We start from the raw sequence: 21,698 nt of genomic DNA, 5'->3' as shown, positions 1-21,698 counted from the left end.
CGGGGGCGCCGGGACCCGGGTACGGGCGCAGGCACGTTGGGGGAAGGAAATCACCGGTTAGCCCAGAACACCCGTGTGGAGATCGGGCTGGTGTTGGGACTTGCTGCTAATAACACCCTTTTAGTTTCTGTTCCTGCTCTTGCCACCGCCATTATTGATGGTGGAAATCAGGACTGTGTGAGCACGTGTGTGTTTGGGGGTGTGGATAACCTGGCGATATTGATGGATCTGCTGCAGTCTCTTAATCCTGGCACATGGGAGGTGCCTGTCTCACCTCTTTAAGGAACTCCCCACGTATAAATAGATATTCCTGTCAGCTTCCTGCAAGTGTGTCCTTGTATTTTCATCTGCTGTCAAGTGTTGTATTGGTGCTTATGAGTCATGAAACCTATTTTCATCCTCAGGGGTAATTAACTTGGGGGTGATAATGCATAGCAGACTGTAGGAAGAGTTAATTCTAAAACCCATCCTCGCCGGCTACCAATCACACATTTCACTTAAAGGTCTGGGTTGGCTTTTCTCATAAGCTCATTAATAAAAACCGAGCATGTTTCGCCTGGAAGATCCTCTAAGGCTCTCCCAACCCCCACTCCCAGTGCACACACTTAAAACGAGTAAAGCTGAGCAGTCAGAGGATACGGACAGAGCCCGTCCTGGCGCAAGTGGGATCTAGGCACTGACGGAAGGAGCCCTTAGGGACTTGGATGTCTGTCTGGGTTACCTGTCCAGGTGTGGGGCTCGGGAGGCGCGTCTGGTGGCTCCACCTTGGAGCTGTCTCTGTGCACTGGGGCTCTAGCCTGCAACATAATGGCATTGTGTTCAGGAACTTTTAGGATTATAAGACCCTTGATTACTACTGCACGCAGGTATGGTGGGGGTTGGGGGGCTGTCATTAAGAACTGACACCATGTAGTTTTCTTCACCTTGGTATTGCCAGGTGGTATTATTAGCAGGAAAAGCCTAGTTGTAATAATGCGTGCAGCCAGGAAGCCCCGGTTTGGTTTCACTGGGGAAGCCATACCTCACTTGGGGGAAAGGAGGAGAGAACCAAACCAAGCCGTAGGGAGAAAGTGGGTTGGGTGGGTCACTTGCTGAGAGTGAATTATAATGGGGCAGGTAATTAAAGTTTCCATAGCCAGGGGCCCTTTGTTGAATGGCGGCTCTCTTACTTATTTGGAGCCAGGTTCCTCTCTCTTCCCAAGGAGGCCCATCCATCTGATAGTCTGTGCCTTCACCAGCCCTGATTTGACCCTCAGGTAGGTTCTTCCACCTGGCATGCCTGGGAAGCATTTTTCTTCCTAGCACAGGAGGATTCTTGTGGGTTTCAGAGTATCAGACCCAGGTCTCCATGTCACCCGGGGTCTCCTTACCCCTCCTCATTTCCCTCTCGGAGCCAACCTGGCCAAGTGTGTGTGTGTGTGTGTGTGTGTGTGTGTGTGTGTGTGTGTGTGCGCGCGCGCGCGCGCGCCTGTTACTGGGTATTGAACCCAGGGGCATTCTACCTCCAAGCTCACCCTCGAGTCCTATTTATTTATTTATTTATTTATTTATTTATTTATTTTTGGTGGTACTGGGGTTCCTGGAAACCCTTCTACCTTTGAGCTACACTCCCAGACCAATTTTATATTTTTATTTGGAAACAGGGTCTCTTAAACCAGCGTGGCTGGCTTTGAACCTGTGTGATCCTCCTGTCTCTGCCTCCTAAGCGCGGGGATTACAAGCGTGTGCCACCACGCCCGGCTTATTTATTTTATTTATTTATTTTTGTGGTACTGGGAATGGAACCCAGGGGCATTCTACCTCCGAGCTACACTCCCAGCTCTATTTTTTATTCCTTACTTTGAAACAAGGACTCAACTAGTTTGTAGAAGGCCTCAGTAAGTAGCTGAGATTGGCTGTGAACTGTGATCCTCCAGTCTCAGCCTCCCAAGTACTGGGATTACAAAGTGTGTGCCACCATGCCTGGCTGACCTTTTTTATTTATTTATTTATTTATTTATTTATTTATTTTTTGCAGCTCTGGAGATGGAACCCAGAGGCATTCGACCTCCGAGCTACACCCCCTGGCCTATTTTTTATTTTTTATTTTGAAACAGGGTCTCACTAAGTTGCAGAGGGCTTCACTAAGTAGCTGAGGCTGTCTACGAACTGTGATCCTCCGGTCTCAGCCTCCCGAATGCTGGGATTACAAGCGTGCGCCACCACGATCGGCTCCCTTTTTATTTTGAAACAGGGTCTTGCTAGATTGCTGAGAGCCTTCCTATATTGCTGAGGTTGTCCTCAAACCTGTGATCCCCCTTCTTCACCCTCCCAAATATTGGGGTTACAGATGTATGCCACCATGCCTGGCTGTGACCAACTTTATCTTATTTATGATACTAGAAATGGAACATAGGGGAATTCCACCTTGGAGCTGCACCCCCAACGCTATTTTATTTTATTTTTTGAAACAGGGTCTCATTAAATTGCAGAGGCTGGCCTGGAACTTTTGATTTTCCTATCTCAGTCTCCCAAGTACTGGGATTAAAGAAGTAAGCCAGGAGGCCAGTTCAAACTGGCCAATTTTAAAAATCTATGCGCATTTATTTATATGTTTCACTTGAGTGTTTAACCCAAGCTAGGTGTTTTTTTTTTAAGTGGGCTTAAGGGTAGGGCAATGAAGATTTAGTTCAACAGCTTTGAGAGAATGGGCTGAAGGGGGTCATTTCTTGACCTTGAGCTCTGGAAACAGCTCAGTGGTGTGCTATTCACTGCAAGGACAGAGTACCACATCCTGGCCTACATGGGAAGAGGGCTGGTAGATTTTCACATGCCTCCAGCCCCGATTGGCTGATGTAATTCAAATTCACTTACATTTTCTTGTGCACTTCACCAAGTAAAGGAAGTTGAGAATGGGAATGATCCTGAATATAGAATGTTTTTTAAACCTTTCTGGGGGTAAGAGGTACTTAAAAGAAAAAAAAAAAAAAAACATAATACAAGCCGGGCAAGGTGGTGCACGCTTGTAATCCCAGCATTCGGGAGGCTGAGACCAGATGATTGTGGTTCACAGACAGCCTCAGCTACTTAGTGAGGCCCTGTTTCAAAATAAAGAATAAAAAATAGAGCAGGGGGTATAGCTTGGAGGTCGAATGCCCCTGGGTTCTATCCCCAGACCCGCAAAAAAAAAAAAAAAAAAAAACTATAATACAAATTATGGGTCTTCCCCAAGAAAGTAACAGGTACCCATAGAGTATACACATTGTTTACCTTTTTAAAATTTCTTTTTATTTTTTGGTACTGGGTACTGAACCCAAGAATGTTCTACCTACAAGCTATATATATTCCTAACCCTTTTTATTGTTTATGTTGAAACAGGGTCTCACTAAGTTACTGAGGCTGGTCTTGAACCTGCAATCATGCTGTTTCAGCCTCCCAAGTACCGGGATTACAGACATGCACAGGCACACCTGGCATGGTAGAGTCTTTTCTTAGATTTTGGTCTGTAAACCTTTTTACTTCCTCTACCTTTGCTGATTGGGAGTTTTTGACAGTTTAAAGACAGATAAACAGTTGACTTACAAAACCAACCAGAAGTAACTGGACCTAGAAAGCGGGCAGGGGACCGGCCGAGGATGCTTCCACATCCCCAGAACTTGCTTCTCCACCTCTCATCAACCATCCCCGCCTGCCTGTCTCTCTCCCACTGTGGAGGACGGAACCGAAGGGATCTAGTGATGCGCCAGGTGTTGCATGCTAGCAAGGTAGAGATGCACACTGTGCCACCCGACCTTCAGGTCAGCCTGCAGGGAAGGAATGATGGCCCTGTTTTATTTATTTTTTTATTTTTTGGTGGTACTGGGGGTGGAACCCAGAGACTTTCTATCTCTGAGCTATACTCCCAGACCTTTTTTTTTTTTTTTTTAATTTGGAAACAGGGTCTCACTAGGTTGCTGAGAGCCTCACTAAGTAGCTGAGGCTGGCTTCGAACCCATGCGATCCTCCTGTCTCAGCCTCCCAAGTGCGAGGATTACAAGCGTGGGCCACCATGCCTGGCGATGGCCCTGTTTTATACAAAGGCCAACCAGGCCCAGAAAGACTAAATACCCAAGACCATCCAGACCCCTGTGGTTCAAGCCCAGGCCACCCCAGAGCACATACTCTTTCCAGACTCCAAGGTTCCTCCCTACAAAGGAACTTTTTTTTCTTTGGGGGAGTACTAATTGAGGATTGAACCCAGGGGCATTCTACCTCCAAAATATACTGCCAGCCTTTTCTTTTCTTTTCTTTTTTTGTATTGGGGATGGAACCCAGGGCTATTCTACCTCTGAGCTATACCCCAGCCCTATTTTATTTATTTTCTAGTTATTATTATTATTTTTTTTTGCAGTACTGGGGGTGGAACCCGGGGGCATTCTACCTCCGAGCTACATCCCCGGCCCTATTTTGTTTTTATTCTTTATTTTGAAACAGGGTCCTACTAAATTGCAGAGGGCCTCACTAAGTAGCTGAGGCTGGCCACGAACTGCGATCCTCTGGTCTCAGCCTCATGAATGCTGGGGTTACAAGCATGCGCCACCATGCCTGGGTACACCTGGATTTTTATTCTTTTTTTTGAAACAGGTTCTCACTGAGTTCCAAAGGGCCACACTAAGTAGCTGAGGCTGGCTTTGAACCTGCGCGATCCTCCTGTCTCAGCCTCCCAAATGCTGGGATTACAATCGTGTGCCACCACGTCTGGCTTATTTTTTTTATTTTGAAACAGGGTCTCATAGAGTTCCAAGGGCCTCACTAAGTAGCTGAGGCTGTCTGTGAATCCATGATCCTCTTGTCTCAGCCTCCTAAATGCTGGGATTACAAGCTTGTGCCACCACGCCTAACTTTGCCATTTTTATATCAAAACACGATCTTACTACATTGCTGAAGGTCTCATAAGTTGCTGAGGATGGCCTGGAATCTGTGATCCTGTCTTAGCCTTCCAAGTACTGAGATGACAGGCGTGTGCCACCATGCCTGGCTAAGGCTTGGGACTTTTGACCCAGGGCTCAGGAATGCAGAGCTCATAGCATGAGCCCCAGTCATGACCCTCTCTGTATCTTCCTGGATGTCAGTGTGAGCCTCACCAGCGACAGGGAAGCAGTTAGCTGGATCCCTTCAGGAAGCCCAGAGCTGGGCGTGGTGGCACAGGCTTGTAATCTCAACATTTGGGAGGCTGAGATAGGATGGTCATGGTTTGCAGACAGTCTCAGCTACTACTTAGTGAGGTCCTTTGCAACTCAGTGAGACCCTGTTTCAAAATAAAGAATAAAAAATAGGCCTGGGGGTATAGCTTAGAGGTAGAATGTCCCTGGGTTCAATCCCCAGTTACACACACACACACACACACACACACACACACACACACACTCCAGGGGAGCCATTTCTGTGGTCACAGGTTACACAGTGGTGCTGTCTGCATAATAGTGAGATCTGGAGTGAGGCTGTTCCTCTGACGTCTCTCTCCCCGTCTTCTCCCCTCAAAGTGTGAGCCACCTCGTCTCTGCTTTGATGAAACAGCTGGGCAGAAAGAGACTATGGCCTGAGGATCTAATGTATGTTGATCCCACAGGGAACATCAGCACCACCAGCCAGTGGCTTTACTGCCAGTCTTGCTTGTTTTAGAAAAACAGTGGTCAGCCGGGCGTGGTGGTGCATGCTTGTAATCCCTGCGCTTGGGAGGCTGAGCAGGATGATTGCACAGGTTCGAAGCTAGCCTCAGCTACTTAGTGAGGCTCTCAGCAACTTAGTGAGACCCTGTTTCCAAATAAAATATAAAATAGGTCTGGGAGTATAGCCCAGAGGTAGAAAGCCTCTGGGTTCCACCCCCAGTACCACCAAAAATAAAAAAAGAAAAGAAAAACAGTGGTCAGTGAACTCTTGTGCGGTACGTGGTTGTCCTGTCTCATTGGGGCCCCCAGGTGTGCAGCCACTAGGGAGGACAGTCTGTGGACTGGTGTTGGGCTGGTCCAGGAAAGCATACCTCTATTGCAGAGCAGTGATTGTGGGTTCCCGCATTAGGTGATGTACCAGTATTGGGAATGGCCTAGGAAGATTTGAGAAAGCTCTGATTATTAATATATTTCAAAAATTGGGTGAAGGGCAAATCTGTGCAAGGACTTGGTTTCTGCCTAAAAGCAGGCAACTATTCCAATGTAAATTAACCTAGCTAAAAGCAATTAACCAGTCAATAGGAGAGGAGAACTAGGCCTGTCTCTATCTAAAGACAGATCTTAGTTGAGAACTAGGCCTTTATCTAAAGACAGGTCTACATGATTGGATAAGCTAGCTAAAATGGTAGGATGGGTCGACCTTCATGAAAGGAGACGCCCTGCCACACCTTGCTGAGGGAGGTACATTACAGGGACGTTTGTTCACTAGTCAGAGTCACGTAAACAAGATGGAGGTCATGGGTATAAAAGGCTGAGTCCACGTGTGATCCCTTTGGTATATTCATTTCAAGTCACCCCTCCATGCCAGTCTGGTATGGAGCTGTATTTCTATTTTCTGTATTTCTATCTTTCTAATAAACTTCTTTAAATCTTCAGCAACTGTTCAAGCTATGCATATTTATCTTAGCTTAGGACAAGAACCCGCGGTTTATTTCTGTTTTTGGTCATTTTTGGATTTTGTTATGGGTTGGGGGAAAGTGTGTCCGGAACCCTTGCAGGGGTTCCCGGGGACCAGTTTCCTCAAACCATATTCTCCCAGTCCGTAACAGGTGAGACTGGAGAGATATGTCCCAGCCCCCATGCTGGTCTGCTGGCTTTGGTCTCTGCCCATTTTCAGTCAAGGCTCTGAAGTAGTCAGTCCTCTTCCATCTGAGCTTGCTATACCCCTGCTTAGAAACCTCCTTCAGTTCTTAGTTCCCTGTAAGATAGAGTTCAAATATCTTAGCACCTGGAGCAAAGCCCTTCACCATCTCTCTAGCCCAGGAGTATTTTAATTTTTTTTTTTTTTTGCAGGTCTGGGGATCAAACTCAGGGGCATTCAACCTCCGAGCTATACCCCCTGCCCTATTTTTGTATTCTTTATTTTGAAACAGGGTCTCACTGAGTTGCAGAAGGCCTCACTAAGTAGCTGAGGCTGTCCGCAAACCGCGATCCTCTGGTCTCAGCCTCCCAAATGCTGGGATTACAAGTGTGCGCCACCAGGCCCAGCTGAGTATTTTAATTTTAGTTTTTAATTTTTAATTTTCTTGTGGGTCTGGGGATGAAACCTAGGGGCATTTGACCTCTGAGCTACAGCCCCTGCCCTATTTTTTATTCTTTATTTTGAAACAGGGTCTCACTGAGTTGTGGAGGGCCTCACTAAGTAGCTGAGGCTGTCCGCAAACCGCGATCCTCCGGTCTCAGCTTCCCAGATGCTGGGATTACAAGTGTGCGCCACCACGCCCGGCTTTAGTATTTTAATTTTTAAAAAGGAATAAGTGGGTGTGATGGTACAGACTTGTAATCCTAGTACTTGCGAGGCTGAGATAGGAGGACCACAGATTTGAGGATAGCCTCAGCAAGTAGTGAGATTTTCAGCAACCTAATGAGACCCTGTTTGAAAAACAAAAACAAACAAAGGTCTGGGGGTATATAGCTCAGAGGTAGAATACCCCTGAATTCAATCCCTAGTACTGAAAAAAAAATTACAGAGCTGGGTGTGGTGATTTTTAATCCCAGTACTTGGGAGGCACAGATAGGAGGATTGCAGGTTCAAGGCCAGCCTTAGCAACTTAAAAAATAGGGCTGGGGGTGTAGCTTGGAGGTAGAATGCCCCAGAATTCAATCCCCAGTACTGCAAAAAGTAAAAAAATAAATTTAATGCCGGGTGTGGTGGCGCACGCTTGTAATCCCTGCGGCACTTGGGAGGCAGAGACAGGAGGATCGCGCAGGTTCAAAACCAGCCGCATGCGCTGGCATAGGACACCCTGTTTCCAAATTTAAAAAAAATGTAAAAATAGGTCTGGGAGTGTAGCCCGGAGGTAGAAGGGCTTCCAGGAACCCCAGTACCACAAATAAATAAATAAATAAATAAATAAATAAATAAATAAATAAATAAATAAAATTTAAAAAGGGCTGGGGTATAGCTTGAAGGTAGAATACCCCTAGGTTCAATTCCCGGCACCACACACACACATATACACACACAAAAAATAGTAAGTTGGCTCTTTCCTACCCCAACTCTTTTGTACTTCAGTGAGCAGAGCAGTTGTTCTGGGTTTGATGCACAAAGAAGCATAGATCCCCTGGGGGAAAATCTTAGGACAAGCCAGAGATAAGAAGAAAGGTCCAGGGCAAAGACCTGGACTTGCGTGAGATCCCAGACTGGCTGTGGGGTGTGCTGACTTGAAGGTCAGCCGAATGTCTCCCGACAGAACCAAGGGTTAGTTTGTGTCCTTCACACACCCTTGAGCGAGGCTCGTGTCCTTGGGCACATCCTGTGCACCCACATAGTCAAGGGCAAGGGAGAGAGGGAAATGACGACCGTCAACCCCAGATCTCACTGTTTCCCCATTCTGATGGCGGATCTCTGAGGCTGGCTGTGGCTGTTACTCTCCTTTGACAGGAAAATACCCATAATAGGTGTGATTATTGCCCCTGGTTTTTTTGTGGGGTTTTTTGCGGGTTTGGGGATAGAACCCCAGAGGCATTTGACCTCTGAGCTACACCTCCTGCCCAATTTTTTATTCTTTATTTTGAAATAGGGTCTCATTGAATTGCAGAGGGCCTTACTAAGTAGCTGAGGCTGTCCGTGAACCGCGATCCTCTGGTCTCAGCCTCCCAAATACTGGGATTACAAGCGTGCGCCACCACGCCCGGCTGGCCCCTGTTGCAAATGAGGCAGCCGAGGCTCAGAGCCACACATCCCTTGCACTGGTCTGGAGAGGTTTGCATCTTCCGACCCCTGCCCTTTCCACCACCACCCATTCTGCTGTTTTGTGGGGGGGAAGAGTAAATACTTGAAGTCTGGCAACGGCTCCTGGCTCTGAAGGGGCTGTCACCCTAGGTCTGTTGCATCTGGAAACAGGTTTGGGAGGCTGTGGGCACCTGAGCACTGAAAGCCAGCTCCCTGGGAGAGGCAGCGCTGGAATGCGGGGCCTCCTGGACTTGAAGGAATGAACTCTGTGTCCCTGGGTCTCAGCCCAGCCGGTCACGGTCCTGTGACCACCTCCCACAGCTCCCCTCCCCCTTGTCTGCCTGAAGCTGGGGCCTGCAGGACTCTGTTGGTCTTGGATTTGGTTGGGGCTGGTGGCAAATGATCCCTGACTTAGGGTGTTGTCAGCATGCTGGCTCTGGTGGGAACCTTTTGGAGGGAGAATAGTTTCAAGGCTGGAAACCAGACCGCTGGGAACTTTTTTTTTTTTTTTTTTTTTTTTGGTGGTACTGGGGGTGGAACCCAGAGGCTTTCTACCTCCGGGCTATACTCCCAGACCTTTTTTTTAAAAATATATTTTTATTTGGAAACAGGGTCTCACTAAGTTGCTGAGAGCCTCACTAAGCATCTGAGGCTGGCTTCGAACCCGTGCGATCCTCCTGTCTCAGCCTCCCAAGCGTGGGGATTACAAGTGTGCGCCACCATGCCCGGCTTTTTTTTTTTTTTTTTTTTTTGGGTGGTACTGGGGTTCCTGGAAGCCCTTCTATATCCGGGCTACACTCCCAGACCTATTTTTGTTTTTTTTTTTTTTTTGAAACAGGGTCTCTTAAGCCATCGCGGCTGGCTTGGAACCTGCGCGATCCTCCTGTCTCTGCCTCCCATGGGATGGGATTGCAAGCATGCGCCACCACGCCCTGCTTGCTGGGAACTTTTTAAAGTGAGGAACAGAAAAGGGATGGGGTGGCTGGAAATCCCAAAGTGGGAGCTGCCAAGAGCCCTCTGCCTCACCAGGCCTACTTGGGGGAAGCAGGGTGAGTGGGTACCCCCCACTCGGGAGCCCCTAGCTAGGGGCTAGGCCCCCTTGATGAGGCCACCCCCAAGATGAGGCCACCTTGGCCTCATCTGCAGCACCTCAGGGCAGGAGACTGGGAAGCCATCTTTGACAACTTCTGCCTCCATTTTATCTTTTTTTTTTTTCTTCTCTGCATGGACTGGGTCAAGCCATCTGAGAACCTCAGATGCTGACAACCTCTCTGAGAGCCATCTGAGTCCCAGCCTGCAGCCCCCTAATCCCTTCATCTGCTGTTCACAGCTGCCAGTGCCTCTTCCCCAGGTTAAGGGCCCAGAGCCCTTAACCTGTTTCCTTGTTTCCTTGGAAACAGAGGCTGCCCCACCTGGAGCAGGCTCAGCAAACACAGCGCAGGTGGCTGCTTCTGCCTGAGCTCTTGCTCCTTGGTCTTTCCAGGGTGGATGCCTCCATGAAAACTCGTACTCGTCCAACGTGTGCCTGGTATTGGGTGATACATGGGTGTAAATCCTGCTCTGCTGTGAACTTTGGACAAGTGTGCTAATGGTCTGCAGGACCCAGGCTCCTGGGCTTGCAGTGTACATTACTACTCTCGCCACCCTTACTCTTGCTTGGCTGGGCTCTCCCCTGCCGCCATGACCTCAGAAAGCACTGGTGATAAGTGCTATGACCGCAGGGCCACAGGAGCACAGATGGGTATCAAGGAAGACCTTTTCCAGAGGTGGCCTGGGAAGGAGGGGTCTTAGCTGGGCATGGTGGCGCCTTCTTATAATCCCAGCATTTGGGAGGCTAAAACAGGAGGATCGTGGTTTACACACAGCCTCGGCTATTTAGTGAGGCCCTCTGCAACTCAGTGAGACCCTGTTTCAAAATAAAGAATAAAAAATAGGGCAGGGGGTGTAGCTTGGTGATCGAATGCCCCTGGGTTCCATCCCCAGACCCAGGGGGAAAAAAAAAAAAAATATATATATATATATATATCTAGGGGTATAGCTCAGAGGTAGAATGCCCCTGGGTTTTATCCTTAGTACCGCAATATAAATAAATAAATAAATAAATAAATAAATAGTTAAAAATAAAGGAGGGGGTCAGCAGGGAGACAGGGCCTCTGTTGGAGATGAAGGCTAGGTTTTGCCAGAAGGGCAAGGAGTTCATTGGGTTTGGCTGGAGTGTGGGGAGAAGAGGAAAAGGTCCAGCAAGTAGGACCTCTGAGCTAAACTGAGCCTAGAGTCCATGGTGAAGGGCCATTGAGGGCCCCTGTGCTCAGGGAGAGGTACATTTGCACTGTCATTTGAAAAGGTCTTTCTGAAGTCAGGTGTGGTGGTACACACTTGTAATCCCAGCGTTTGAGAGGCTGAGACAGGAGGATCACACAGGTTCAGAGCCAGCCTCAGCTACTTAGTGAGGCTCTCAGCAACTCAGTGAGACCCTGTTTCCAAATAAAGTATAAAATAGGTCTGGGAGTATAGCCTGTAGGTAGAAAAGCCCCTGGGTTCTATCCCAAGTACCACATACACACACACACACACACACACACACACACACACACACAAACACAAATGTAGCTTGGGTTGGAAGGGATTGAGAACCAAGGTTGGGAAACCAGCTAGGAGTCCATTGCAGCAATCCAGGGTATAGGTGATGGGCTGAACAGGAGCGGGCTGTGGTCCCCGGGGTGCCTGAGAGCTGGCAGCAGGAGACATCCAAGGCCCTGGCACCAGGTCCATGGGGGAGAGAGGAGGCCTGGGTATTCACTAGCTTGGTGCTCAGTGAATGCAGTGGCTTGACAGGTATTGAGGGAAAACACCCAGTTCTGCTCTGGACATTGGCCTGAGGTGCCACAGGCCTCGGGGTGGAAGGAGGTGGATGACAGGTTAGCAGGTGAACGGGCAAGTCTGGTCCTGCAGACTGATGGGGCAGGAGATGAGAGGTGTGGTCCTCTTTGTGGGTGGTGGCTGGAGGTGTGGATGAGGACTCCAGGGAAAGTGGGCGGGATGCTGGGACAAGTGCTCTTGACCTTTAATGTCGAGGGGGAGCCCGGGAGGAGAAGGACAGTCGCAGGAAGTTGTGTCCCGTTACCTAAGGAGACCTGTAGACTGGGGTCACCATCGGGCCAGGTGCTGGGCTGATGGATGAAGATGGGGCTGGAAAGGTGTCCCCAGAAAGGAGCAGCTGCAGAATAGAGGGGCCAGGAGCCAGGATGTGGGGCTTAAGGAGACCATGGGTGAAGTGTGGGTGGCAGATGCCCAGCTCTCCCTAGTGTCTTGGCTCTGAAGGATAGGAGAGAGAACCTGGGAGCCGGGGGCAGTTGGGAAGAATTTCTTTGATGCAAGATGAAAGAGACAGCTGGGCATAGTGGCGCACATCTATAATCCCAGTACCTGAAGTCAACACAGGAGGATTTCAGGCTCAAGGCCAGCCTCAGCAATTTAGCAAGACCCTGCTTCGAAATAAAAAATAAAGAGCTGGGGGGTTAGCTCAGAGGTTAAATGCTTCTGGGTTCAATCCCCAGTATCAAAAATAAAATAAAATTAAAATTAAAAAATAGCTGGGCTTGGTGGCACACACTTGTAATCCCAGCATTTGGGAGGCTGAGACAGGAGGATTGCGCAGGTTCGAAGCCAGCCTCAGCTGGCTCACTACAGAGGACCTCACTAAGTAGCTGAGGCTGTACATGAACTATCATCCTCTGGTCTCAGCCTTCGGAACGCTGGGATTTCAAGCATGCGCCACAACGGCCGGCTTGTTTTTTATTTTGAAACAGGGTCTCACTTAGTTGCTGAGGGCTCTAAGTTGCTGAGGCTGTGAACCTATGATCCTCCTATCTCAGCCTGGGTGATGATTACTCATGAAGTGACAGCCTTAAAGAGGGGAGGGGACACTCCAGAGATACAGTGTAGGTACTAGAAAATATGATACCAATAATCTGCATTTATACATCAGCTCCTGTGTGCCAGACACGATTCTTCCTTCCTGCCTGCCTCCTTCCCTCCCTCCTTCTTTCCCTACTTCCCTCCTTCTCTTTCTTTCTTTCCCTTCCTTCTTTCTTTCCTTTCTTTTTCTTTTTTTTTTTTCAGTACTGGGGATGGAACCCAGTGGCATTCTGCTTCCAAGCTATACCCCTAGCCCTATATTTTATTATATTTGAAACAGAATCTTACTAAGTAGCCGAGGCTGGCCATGAACCTGTGATCCTCCTGTCTTAGCCTCCCAAGTACTGGGATTACAAGTGTGCCCACCATGCCCAGCTGCCACACACAATTCCAGGTGCTGTACCTACAGTAGCCCCTCGTGCGTGCAGTAGCCCTGTGACAGAGATGCCGGTATAGCCTGCATTTTACAGAAGGAAATATTAATATACAGAGATATTAAACAGCTTGCCCAAAGTCACACAGCCATCACATGGTGTTGCTGGTGTGCCAGAATTTGAACCCAGGAGGGTGCTACTAGAGATGTGTCATGGTAGAGCACGGATTCTAGGGCCAGACTGCCTGGGTTTCAATCCCAGCTCTCCTACTAATTTGCTTCACCCTCTTGTCCCTTGATTTTCCCACCAGGAAAATGGACATGAGAACAGTATGTATTTCATAGCACCACTGGGTGGGTTACATGTGCAAGTGCCTGTAAAATGTTCGGAGTAGGGCTTGATGTGCAGAAAACACGCGGGGCAGAATTGGGTGCCTCTCTGACTCAGAGCAGAGGGCAGAAGCCAGCATGGGGTGCTGGAGAGATTTTGGGGACTCCTCTGGTCTAGCCTATAGTGTTTACTTACAGGCGCTCCCCCGGGTAGATAGGCCCCCTTGCAGGCAGGTGGAGGAATGGCTTGTGGTCCAGTTGAAGAAGCTCTGGACTGGATGCTGGCCTCTGCTCTACTGGGTGGTAGCCATGGAAACTTCTGCACATTTCTCTGAGAGCCTCAGCCTTCTCCTGGCCCAGAGGGACAGGGGTGTCCGCCTTGCAGGACAGTGGTGAGGATCAGATGAATTCTTGGGTAGGAGAGATGTGCACAGCTCAGTGCCCAGCACCAGATGATACTCGTCATAGAGCAGCGGCTTCTGCCACCTCTAAAACCCTGACGGCACTTCTGCAGGACCAAGCACCATTCTCGAGTGAAATGGCTGGCATGGGTCCTGGAGCCTTGAAGAGTGCCTAGGTCTTATGTCAGTGTTGGTGAGATGCAGAAAGAGGTCATCTCAGTGAAGGTCACAGGCCCGGGCAAGGAGAAGATTCTAGATGAATTAGAAAGAGCATGAGGGCCAGTCATGGTGGTGCATGCCTGTAATCTCAGTGCTTGGGAGGCTGAGACCAAGAGGATCACAGATTCAAGGACAGCCTCAACAACATAGCGAGACTTTCAACAACCCAATGAGACCCTGTTTCAAAATAAAAAATAAAATAGGGCTGGGGGTGTAGCTTGGAGGTAGAATGCCCCGGGTTCTATCCCCAGTACTGCAAAAGAAAGAAGAAAGAAAGAAAGAAAGAAAGAAAGAAAGAAAGAAAGAAAGAAAGAAAGAAAGGAACTGAAGGCTAAATCCTCTCTTCTCTTGGATCCATGACCAGCACCAACAGGTGTCCCTGAGGCACCGGCGAAGTCATCACTCTTGGGTGATCTGGGCCCCTCATTCCACATTCAGACGACCTGGAAGATGAGGAGTGAAGAGGGTCTGGAGCACCAGGGGACCATCTAAGGGGGGCTCCTGCTTGAGGATTTGCTCCCAAGCTGTACTCTTGGGCCCCTGGAAGCCAACCCTCTTGACTTGTGTCCAGGCTGTGTGATTTCCCAGGAAAGGGAGTTTGTTTTGGGGACACTGTGGGTTCTGGGCAGGACGGATTTCATGGGTGTGGACCTCTATGGTCACACTGGGCCACACATTCAAAAGGGGTGGTTTTATGCTCTTGGGATTCGCGGTAATCTTAAAGGAGACCCTGCATTTTTATTTTGCCTTGAGGCTCCCAAATTAGGAAGCAGGTTCTGGCTCTAGGGCCCAGGGTGCGGTCTGTGTTGTTGCCCATAATAGATGTTGGAGGCTCTGAACCTACACCTGGAGTTGCGTGGCCTGACCAGGGAGTGAGGAAGGGAAGGGGAGAGCTTGTGCCTTGTCCCTGTGAGGCCAGGGGAGGGGGTGACGCATGAAGTATTGAGCAAAGGAAGCTGGGCAGTTGGACCACTGGGTTTTTATCCTGCCCTGCTGCCAGCCGGTCACACACTCCTCATAGATGGTGTGTGTGTGTGTGTGTGTGTGTGTGTGTGTGTGTGTGTGTGTGTGTTGGGGTATGATACAGGGATACAGGAGATTCAATTAGTAGCGTTCCATCAGAAGCATTCTACCTCTGAGCTATACCCCTAGCTCTATTTTATTTTTATTTATTTAATTTTTTGTAAAAAATAAATGATTGAATCCATGGGCAGTCTACTTCCAAGCTACACCCCCAGCCCTCTGTTTTATTCTTCATTTTGAAACAGGATCTCACTAGGTGGATGAGAATCTCACTACTTGCTGAGACTGTCCTCAAATCTGCGATCCTCCTGTCTCAGCCTCCCAAGTACTGGGGTCACAGGTACTCACTACCATGCCCAGCTCTTAGCAGATACTTAACATCTCCTCATTTGTAGAATAGGGCTGATGGGAGGGTTCAAATGAGGTGGTGTCCAAAAGTGCATGGCTCAGAGTGGGCGCTTGGCAGATGCTGTCAAGTACCTGGTTGTGCTGAGTGACCCACTCTATCCTGGAAGACTGTGGGAGAGAAGATATCGAATCTCTGCCCTGCCTTCCAGGGGATTCTGGGAGTCCAACATTACTGTTGGAACCAAGTTCCAGGAAATGAGCTGGAAGCCCCCCTTTCAAAGTGACCACCATCTTTGGCCAAGAGCCTTATCATTTCCAGAGTGATTGAATCCCAGCTCTAGTCCAGCGCTGGGAATTTCAGGTTGCCAGGCTGTCTCCGGGCCCTGAGGGACCTCGCCCACCTCACACTTCAGTCTCCTGAGACCCTCTGCACACACAGCCAGGCCGGGAGGCTCTCCTCTTACCACAGCACAGAGCCTTCCTCCTCCCTGGAAGGCTCCCCTCCAGGGGTACAGCTATGCCCTGAGGCCACAGGCTCCCTCTTTAATATCCCTTGTCTACATACCCCATCCTTAACTGATCCTGAACTGGATTAAGACCTTCGGCAGCCTGAGAGCTCAAAGGTTATGTTGTCCCACATACAAACTCAAAATAGAAACCACCCCGAACCTTAAAATAAGTGTGAGGAAGTCCAGCAAAGTTCTGATTTTTCCCAGGAAATCCACTTTTTTGCTATTTTTGAAGTAATAAGGATGAGCCCTTAAAAAGCAAAACCCAACCCCAACACTTTGCTGATGCCTCTTTTCTGCCAGTGCCCAGAATATACACCTAATCTGCCTATTGGGTAACCTGGCCTTGCCTGCCCCCTCTGTGGTGCCAGAGAAGAACAGAAGCCTGGCCGGCAATACCAGGGCATTGGGCCACTCTGTCCAGAGCCTTCCCAAGGGAGAGGGAAGTCCTGGGCCAATCAGCTCCTGCTGGGAATGACGTCAGAAAAGCCCAGAAGGTTCCTCTGCTTCCGCCCCTGCCATGGGGCACCTCCCCTCCGGGCTAGAACAGCCAGGGCCAGTCAGGGCCAGCCCGGCCCCCTGCCAGTCCTCCAGCTGGCCACGGACTGCCGAGCTGCCTTTCACCCACACCTGTTGGGCAGGTCCCCTGCCTAGGACTGCCCCAGCTACTCTTCCTCCTGCGGTGGGGGAGGGGCCGCTGGAGCAGCAGCTTCTGCAAACTGGCTTTTCCAGATCCGGCTTGTAAACTTTGGTTAAAAATAAAAGCACGTGTCTGAGAAGGAGAGGGTAGGGTGGGGACATAGACAGTGGTGGCAGAAGGCTAAGGACAAGCAGGAAGAACAGGCTGTGTGGAGTGCCCAGAGACAGAGGCGGATGGGGAGCATCCTGGAAAATTCCAGGGGGAGGCGCCGCCCAGAGCCCTTCATTATGCAGAGAGAAACCAGGCCCAGAAAAGGACAGGTGGTGTCCACAAGGTCCCAGCAAAAAAAAATGCAGGTACAATGGAGCCCTGTAGGCCTTGGCTTTTTGCTTTTTGTTTTTCGTTTTCAGTACTGAAATGGAACCCAGGGCTTCAAGCATGTTAGGCAGATGCCCTAGCACTGAGTCACACTGCCAGCCCCCTTTATTTTATTTTATTTTATTTTATTTTATTTTATTTTATTTTATTTTTTGCGGTATTGGGTACTGAACCCAGGGGCATTCTACCTCCAAGCTATACCCTCAGTCCTATTTTATTTATTTATTTATTATTTTTTCGGCACTGGGGATGGAACCTAGGGCATTCTACCTCTGAGCTTCACCCCCCAGCCCCTGCCGCCGCTTCTCCTCCTCCCCCTCCTCCTCCTCCCCCTCCTCCTCCTCCCCCTCCTCCTCCCCCTCCTCTTCCTCCTCCTCCCCCTCCTCCTCCTCCCCCTCCTCCTCCTCCCCCTCCTCCTCCTCCCCCTCCTCCTCCTCCTCCTCCCCTCCTCCTCCTCCCCCTCCTCCTCCTCCTCCCCCTCCTCCTCCTCCCCTTCCTCCTCCTCCTCCTCCTCCTCCTCCCCCTCCTCCTCCTCCTCCTCCTCCTCCTTCTTCTTTAGAAACAAACAGGGTCTCACTGAGTTGCAAAGGGCCTCACTAAGTAGCTGAGGCTGAAAGCAAACCACAGTCCTCCTGTCTCAGCCTCCCAAATGCTGGGATTACAAATGTGCACCACTATGCTGCATTATTCTTTTAATTTTGAAACAAGCTCTCACTAAATTGCAGAGGGCCTCATTAAGTCGCTGAGGCTGGCTGTGAACCTGCAATCCTCCTGTCTCATCCTCCCAAGTACTGGGATTACAAGTGTGCACCACCATGCCTGGCTATTTTATTTTATTTTACTTTGAGACACGGTTCCCGCTGGGTTGCTCGGGCTGGCCTCGGCCATCCCAGTTGTGGCTTCGTTCTTGTTTCGCCTCCTTCCTGAGCGAGGCAGGATGGCCCCTCTGCCTCCTTCACTGTGGATCCCTCATCCTCCCTGGACTGCTCCCCATGACGTCAGGGCATCCATCGCCAGCCCCTGCCCACTCTTCCCAGCTGCTTCTCCTCCCCCAGAACCCCACCCTGCAGGTCTCCAGTTCCCTCTCCTAGAGAACAGACCTTCCTAGGGGTCTAGCACATGGGGCATACCCTGCAGGCATTCCTCTGATAATAAACCCAGGCTAGGAGGCTGGATGTTTCCTGAAGTAAATGTCCCAGGGCAGGGAAGAGAAGCCCTTGCCTGGGGCTGAGCCTCCCTTCTTCCAGCCCCATTCTCCATCCCTGAGCATGGGCTCCAGGCCTGAGCGTGCAGTAGTGCAGTGTCTAGCAGCCTGCCGTGAGCACCGCCGGGGCAGGATCCCAGTTTGTCCTCACGGCACCCTTGAGGTGGGCACTAGTGTCCCCCCTTTTACTGGGAAGAAAGTGAGGCACAGGCCGGGTGAGGGACTGTGTCTGTTTTTCCTTTCTTTCCTTTTGTGCTGGGGATTAAACTCAGGGCGTCCTGCTTGCTAAGCACTTGTTGTACCACTGAGCTACCCCACTGGCCCTGGAGCTGGAATTTGAACCCAGGGCTTTCTGCTACAGGCCCATGATCTTAACCTCGGCACAATCTGGAGCTCCGAATTCTAGCTTTAAGGCACAATGTGACCTTTCTTTCTTTTTTTTTTTTTTTTTTAATACTAGTAGAACACTCAGAAGTGTTCTATTTCTAAGCCATATAGCCACCTTTTTTTTTTTTTTTTAATTTAGAAACAGGGTTTCGTTGCTACAGGGTCTTGAGAAGTTGCTGGTGCTGGCCTCAAACCTTTGATCCTCCTGTCTCAGCCTTCCTAATGCTAGGATTACAGATGTGTGTCACCATGCCCTGGCACAGTCTGACCTTTCATCTCTGTCTCTGCCATCCACAATTCCTGTCCTTCCTGCAGCACTGGGTGACTCTGCTGCAGCCTTGTGCAGTGGTTCAGGCCCCTGGGCCTGCTGTCTCCTGGGGGCAGAGGCTGTGGGTCCTCCTGGAGCCCGGTAGAGAAGAGGAGCTCAGGCAGATCCCAGCTGATTGACATCCCTCTAGTCGAGGCCGGGGAGCAGGAGGGGAGGATGCACGCTGAGAGTGGGTGGGAGATCCGTGCCTTCCCTCTCTTGTCCCTTTGGGAGTGTTAGCTCGGTTCCTGTAGCTCTGGGCATTACAGTTGTGTGTTTCTTCTTATGAGAGTGCTCCCAGGAAAAGGCTGTGGAATACAGAGATGGGGTGTGGAAGCAGTCCGTTCAGACTTTGGGCTTGTATTGGTGACCTTGGGCAAGTTAGGTGAGCCTTGAATTTCTCTTTGGTCTGATAGGAAGGATGGTACTTTCATCGAAGCATTAAAAAAATCTGGAGCCGGGCGTGGTGGCGCACGCTTGTAATCCCTGCTTTTGGGAGGTTGAGACAGGAGGTTTGCAGAGGTTCGAAGCCAGCCTCAGCTACTTAGTGAGGCTCTCAGCAACTTAATGAGACCCTGTTTATAATAATAATAATAATAATATATATATATATATATATATATATATATATATATATATATATATATATGGTCTGGAACTATAGCCCAGATGTAGAAGGCCTCTGGGTTCCACCCCCAGTACCACCAATAATAATAATAATAATAAAATAAAATAAATAAAAAATATCTGGAGCTGATCCTGGTGGTGCCCCTTGTAATCCCAGTACCAGTACTGGGGCGACTGAGACAGAAGGATTGCAGGTTTAAAGACAGCGTCAGCAAATATTAAGACTCTCATTAGCCTAGTGAGACTCTTTTCAAAATAAAAATAAAATAGGTCTGGGGGTGTAGCTCAGAGGTAGAACGCTCCAGGGTTCAGTCTCTAGAATCACAAACAAACAGGAGCTAGTGCTCTGATGCACACCTGTAATCCCAGTACTTGGGAGGCTAGACAAGAGAATCGCAGGTCTGAGGGTAGCCACAGCAATTTAGTGAAACCCTGTTTTTGTTTGTGTGTGTGGTACTGGGGTTCCTGGAAACCCTTCTACCTCGGGCTACACTCCCAGACCTATTTTATCTTTTTATTTGGAAACAGGGTCTCTTAAGCCAGCGCGGCTGGCTTCGAACCTGTGGGATCCTCCTGTCTCCACCTCCCAAACGCGGGGATTACAAGCGTGTGCCACCACGCCCGGCTTGAAACCCTGTTTTAAAAATATAAAATAAAAGCTGGGCATGGTGGTGCATGCTTATAATTCCAGCATTTGGGAGGCTGAAACAGGAGGACAATGGGCTCCCAGCCAGCCTCAGGTACTTAGTGAGGTCCTCTGCAACTTAGTGAGACCTTGTTTCAAAATAAAGAATAAAAAATAAGGCTGGAAGCAGGACATGGTGGTTCACGCTTGTAATCCCAGTATTTGGGAGGCTGAGACAAGAAGGTTGAGCCTCAGCTACTACTTAATGAGGCCCTTTGCAACTCAGTGAGACTCTGTTTCAAAATAAAGAATAAGAGGCTGAGCCTTGGTGGGGGGGGAGGCTGAGACAGGAGGATCATGGTTAGAGGACAACCTCAGTTACTTAGTGAGGCCCTCTGCAACTTAGTAAGACCCTGTATCAACTTAGTGAGACCCTGTATCAAAATAAAGAATACAAAATAGGGCTGGAGGTGTAGCTTGGAGGTAATGCCACTAGGTTCCATCCCCAGACCCCCACACAAAAATAAATAAATAAATAAATAAATAAATAAATAAATAAGGCTGGAAGTAGAATACCCCTAGCTTGGAAGTAGAATACCCCTGGGTTCCATCTCCAGTACTGCAAAATAAAATAAAATAAAATAAAATAAAGTAAAATAAATAAAAAAAGGCTGAAGGTGTAGCTTGGAGGCAGGATCTGCTCCTGGGTACATTCTCCAGTGCTCCTCCCCCGAAAAAGGCATTATATAGGGATCCAATGAAACAATTGTGTGTTCCAGACTGGAAGGCAACCCACAATTGTCAGCTAAGAGGAACTGAAGCTGTTGTCTTCCTACAGGCAAAGCTGAAGGGCCAGCGAGGGTGGGCTGAGGGTGTGGAGGCTGCCAGCAAGGGGGTGTAGTCTCAGCCCCGACTTCTACCTACGTCTAGCTCTAGGACGGAAGCCCTGGTGGGTCAAGGGTTTGTTTACCTGTGCCCTGTCCCTTGTGCCCAGGGGAGAGGGCCCAAGACACTGTCTCTGCCTGGTTCTCCCCAGGAGCAGCAGGAGCTCACACTGCCCTGGGGTGGAATGCACCTTCACCTGTGGCCAGACAGGAGTGACAGCATTCTTCTTCCAGACAATTCTACCCTAGTTTCCCCTCAGAGGAGGGGCGCTGTGGCCTGTCTGGAAAGCGCTGCGCCTATTGGGACCTAGGCTCCAGCAGGAAGGCCTTGGGCGGATGGGAGGCTGGGGAAGAGGAGGGGCCTGCCCACTGAGGTCCCCTGGGCTGCACCCGCATCCCCTCAGCCCCAACTGGAGTATGCACAGAGGATGTCTTGGAACAGATACCAATCTGGTTTCAGCAGGTCATCAAAGCCTGGAACCATCCTTGCTGAACAGGAACGTCCTGCCCCTGTGCCGGGCAGTCACCTGGGCTATGGGGGAGGAACGAGGAGATAGAATCAGAGTCAGCAAGCAGGGATTGCCCTTGCTTTGTTGGGTCGTCTGGTCAGTTGCCATTTATTCAGCATTGGGAACGTGGCCACCCACCAAGACCGTGTTGATA

Source organism: Muscardinus avellanarius (genome assembly GCF_963383645.1).
Source record: "Muscardinus avellanarius genome assembly, chromosome: 12".
Classification (NCBI taxonomy): domain Eukaryota; kingdom Metazoa; phylum Chordata; class Mammalia; order Rodentia; family Gliridae; genus Muscardinus; species Muscardinus avellanarius.
Note: the sequence above shows the minus strand (reverse complement) of the source record.